Below are 5,459 nucleotides of genomic sequence, written 5' to 3'. Positions count from 1 at the left end.
TGGTTCCTCCTCCTCCATGTATTCCTCCTCCTCATCCTCCACGCGTCATCCTCCAGAACTGTGCCCTTGCTGGACAATTGTGTACCTGGCCTTTGTTGGTGCACGAACCCACCCTCGGAGCCACTTGTGAATGACTGCCCTGAAAGCCTTGGAAAGGATCCCGATTTCTCCTCCTCCTCCTCCTGTGCCACATCCTCTTCCATCATCGCCCGTAGAGTTTTTTCAAGGTGGCATAGAACTGGGATAGTCACGCTGAGAGCGGCGTCATCGGCACTGGCCATGTTGGTGGAGTACTCAAAACAGCGCAACAAGTCACACAGGTCTCGCATGGAGGCCCAGTTATTGGTGGTGAAGTGGTTCTGTTCCGCAGAGCGACTCACGCGTGCGTGCTGCAGCTGAAACTCTATCGCCTGCTGCTGCTCGCACAGTCTGGCCAGCATGTGCAAGGTGGAGTTCCACCTTGTGGGAAAATCACATATAAGGGGGTGAGCGGGAAGGCCGAAGTTACGCTGCAGCGCTGCCAGGCGAGCAGCAGCAGGGTGAGAACGCCGAAAGTGAGCACAGAGGGACCGCACTTTCTGCAGCAGCTGTGGCATATCGGGGTAAGTTTTCAGGAGACTCTGCACCACCAAATTCAGCACATGCGCCAGGCAAGGGATGTGCGTCAAACCTGCTAGGCCCAGAGCTGCTTTGAGATTTCGCCCGTTATCGCACACCACCAGGCCCGGCTTGAGGCTCACTGACGCCAACCACTCATCGGTCTGTTGTTCCATGTCCCTCCACAACTCCTGCACGGTGTGGTTTTTCTCCCAAACAGGAACGTTTTAAAACTGCCTGCCAGCGTTTACCCATGGCTGTGCTGAAGTTGGTGGTGAATTTGTTACGCTGACTGGATGAGGAGGCGGTAGAGGATGAGGAAGCGAAGTTGGAGGAGTTAGGAACAGGAGGCAAACTGAAGCGCCCTGCAATCCTCGGTGGTGGAAGGACATGCGCCAAACTGCTATCCGCCTCAGGCCCAGCCGCCACTGCATTTACCCAGTGCGCTGTTAGGGATAAATAACGTCCCTGACCGTGCTTACTGGTCCACGTATCCGTAGTTAGGTGGACCTTGGCACAGATGGAGTTGCGCAGTGCACACCTGATTTTGTCCCCCACTTGGTTGTGCAGGGAAGGGATGGCTCGCCTGGAAAAGTAGTGGCGGCTGGGCACGACGTACTGTGGGACAGCCAATGCCATCAGGCTTTTAAAACTCTGCGTCTCCACCAGACGGAATGACAGCATTTCAAAGGCCAGTAATTTTGAAATGCTGGCATTCAGGGCCAGGGATCGTGGGTGGGTAGGGGGGTACTTCCTCTTCCGCTCCAGTGTTTGGGAGATAGAGAGCTGAATGCTTCCATGGGACATTGTGGAGATGTTTGGGGACCCAGGTGGTAGTGTTGCTTGCCGGTCCACTAATTGAGGGGTGGCAGGTGGCACTGTCACTACAGAGGTGGATGAAGAGGCCGAGAGGCCCGAGACTGATGCAGAAGAGGAAGCAGGAGGACCCAGAGACCTTTCTTGGTTTTTGAGGTGTCTACTCCACTGCAGCTCGTGCTTTGCACTTAGATGCCTGGTCATGCAGGTTGTGCTCAGGTTGAGAATGTTTATGCCTCGCTTCAGGCTCTGATTGCACAACGTGAAAACCACACGTGTCTTGTCATCAGCACATTGTGTGAAGAACTGCCACTCTAGGGAACTCCTTGGACCTGGCTTTGGTGTGCTCGGTCCCTTGCTGCGTTGGGCAGTAGCAGGCGTACTGTCTAGGGGACGGATGGTCTGCTTTGGCACCCTGCTCCCTCTTCTGCTGTGCTGGTGGCTCTGTGCGACCACCGCCTCTTCCTCCGAACTACATGGGTCACCTGCATGAGGTTGATTCCATGTCGGGTCGAGGACCTCATCGTCCTCCACATCATCTTCCACCCAGTCTTCACCACTGCCCTCCTTGTCGGTCTGCACAATTGCAAAAGCACCAGCATTTGGCAACTGTGTTTCATCATCATCCACGACGTGCTGTGATGGTCCCCCAATGTACTCATTTTGAAATATAAGTGGTTGGGCATTGGTGCACTCAATCTCTTCCACTTCTGGGGCTGGGCTAGGTGGATGGCCCTGGAAACACATGCTAACATGCTAATGTGGACAGAGGCGTGACTGTGGACATGATATATTTGGATTTTGCAAAAGCGTTCGATACAGTTCCGCACACACGGCTAATGTGTAAGGTAAGGTCTACAGGATTGGATATATCAGTTTGTAAATGGATAGAAAACTGTCTGAAATACAGAATTCAGAGAGTCGTGGTTAATGATTCTTACTCTGAATGGTCCAATGTTATCAGTGGTGTACCCCAAGGTTCAGTGCTGGGACCCTTACTTTTCAACATATTTATAAATGATATTGGGTCTGAGATCAAAAGTAACATTTCTGTCTTTGCAGATGACACCAAGCTACGCAGTGGAATAACGTCCTTGCAGGATGTCGCCAATTTACAAGCCGACCTCAATGCTCTGTCTAATTGGGCGACTAAGTTGCAGATGAGGTTTAATGTTGATAAATGTAAAGTTATGCACTTAGGGAATAAGAATATGCATGCATCATACATGCTAGGGGGAGTACAACTGGGGGGATCTGTAGTGGAGAAGGATCTGGGGGTCTTGGTAGATCATAAGCTCAATAATGGCATGCAATGCCAAGCTGCGGTTTCCAAAGCGAGCAAAGTCCTTTCTTGTATTAAGAGAGGTATGGACTCCAGAGACAGAGATATAATTTTGCCCCTGTACAAATCATTAGTAAGACCTCATCTGGAATATGCAGTTCAGTTTTGGGCACCAGTTCTCAAAAAGGATATCGGAGAACTGGAGAAAGTGCAGAGAAGGGCAACCAAACTGATAAGAGGCATGGAGGAGCTCAGCTATGAGGAAAGATTAGAGTAACTGAATTTATTCACTTTTGAGAAGAGGAGAATTAGGGGGGATATGATCAACATGTACAAATATATAAGAGGTCCATACAGTGGACTTGGTGTTGAGTTATTCACTTTACGGTCAACACTGAGGACAAGGGGGCACTCTTTACGTCTAGAGGAAAAGAGATTTCACCTCCAAATACGGAAAGGTTGTTTCACAGTAAGAGCTGTGAAAATGTGGAACAGACTCCCTCCAGAGGTGGTTCTGGCCAGCTCAGTAGATTGCTTTAAGAAAGGCCTGGATACTTTCCTAAATGTACATAAAATAACTGAGTACTAAGATTTGTAGGTAAAGTTGATCCAGGGTAAATCCGATTGCCTCTCGGGGGATCAGGAAGGAATTTTTTCCCCTGCTGTAGCAAATTGGATCATGCTCTGCTGGGGTTTTTTGCCTTCCTCTGGATCAACTGTGGGTATGAAGTTGGGTGTATGCGATTGTACTGTGTTTTTTATTTTGTTTGTTTATTTTTTGTGGTTGAACTGGATGGACTTGTGTCTTTTTTCAACCTGACTAACTATGTAACTATGTAACAGACTCATCAAAAAGAAGAAGAGACTGCTGCATGATTTGGGGCTCAGACTGCTTGGCTGATTTGCAAGGGGGTGAGGTGAAAGACTGATGGTGGACATCGGCTGCAGGCTCCAACTCTGAACTTTCAGCACAAGACTGGTTGGAAGGAACTGGAGGCACTGTCAGCAACCCAATCTACTACCGCCTGTTCTGCTCCTGGCCTCAACATTCCTGGAGCTGGATTAGGCCCGACCAAATAGCTGCAGGCTCTGTCGGCTACTCGCACCTGAGAAAGGTGTTTCACTTGTGCGTGTAGCTCGACCATGTCCTCTCCCTGTAACAGGAGCTCCACCAGCAGCACCACGACCGCGGCCACGTCCCTTATTTGAAGTTTTCCTCATATTTCTCAAATGTAGGATCTTGCCCTAAATGGGTGTGTTTTAAATTCACCTATATATTTCTCTACCTATAGCAAGAAGCAGGAACCTAGCCCTAAACAATGTACTGCACAGACAGTATATCACAGGGGACAGGTAGAGTGCTGGTGAAATAGGCAGAGATTCACCTATATATTTCTCTACCTATAGCAAGAAGCAGGAACCTAGCCCTAAACAATGTACTGCACAGACAGTATATCACAGGGGACAGGTAGAGTGCTGGTGAAATAGGCAGAGATTCACCTATATATTTCTCTACCTATAGCAAGAAGCAGGAACCTAGCCCTAAACAATGTACTGCACAGACAGTATATCACAGGGGACAGGTGGAGTGCTGGTGAAATAGGCAGAGATTCACCTATATATTTCTCTACCTATAGCAAGAAGCAGGAACCTAGCCCTAAACAATGTATTGCACAGACAGTATATCACAGGGGACAGGTGGAGTGCTGGTGAAATATGCAGAGAGTCACCTATAGATTGCTGTCCCTATAGCAAATAGCTGAAACCTCTCCCTCAACTATGTACTGGACACACACAGTATATCACAGGTGGTGGCAGGTGCAGTGCTGGTGAAATATACAGAGAGTCACCTATAGATTGCTGTCCCTATAGGAAACAGCTGGAACCTCTCCCTCAACTATGTACTGGACACACACAGTATATCACAGGTGCACAGGTGGTGGCAGGTGCAGTGCTGTTGAAATATACAGAGAGTCACCTATAGATTGATGTCCCTATAGGAAATAGCTGGAACCTCTCCCTCAACTATGTACTGGACACACACAGTATATCACAGGTGGTGACAGGTGCAGTGCTGTTGAAATATACAGAGAGTCACCTATAGATTGCTGTCCCTATAGGAAATATCTGGAACCTCTCCATCAACTATGTACTGGACACACACAGTATATCACAGGTGCACCGGTGGTGACAGGTGCAGTGCTGTTGAAATATACAGAGAGTCACCTATAGATTGCTGTCCCTATAGGAAACAGCTGGAACCTCTCCCTCAACTATAAGATGCAGATGTCACAGAAATAAAGAGTGCTTGTGTAGATTTCTGAAGCAGGATATACCTCTCTGACACTGTCCCTCAATAAACAGCAGCCTGTCCCTATAGCAAATAGCTGAACAAAATTCCTAAACTATATGATGCAGATGTCACAGAAATAAAGAGTGCTTGTGTAGATTTCTGAAGCAGGATACACCTCTCTGACACTGTCCCTCAATAAACAGCAGCCTGTCCCTATAGCAAATAGCTGAACAAAATTCCTAAACTATATGATGCAGATGTCACAGAAATAAAGAGTGCTTGTGTAGATTTCTGAAGCAGGATACACCTCTCTGGCACTGTCCCTCAATAAACAGCAGCCTGTCCCTATAGCAAATAGCTGAACAAAATTCCTAAACTATATGATGCAGATGTCACAGAAATAAAGAGTGCTTGTGTAGATTTCTGAAGCAGGATACACCTCTCTGACACTGTCCCTCAATAAACAGCAGC

The sequence above is a fragment of the Rana temporaria genome, chromosome 2, assembly GCF_905171775.1.
Source record: "Rana temporaria chromosome 2, aRanTem1.1, whole genome shotgun sequence".
Lineage (NCBI taxonomy): Eukaryota > Metazoa > Chordata > Amphibia > Anura > Ranidae > Rana > Rana temporaria.
Note: the sequence above shows the minus strand (reverse complement) of the source record.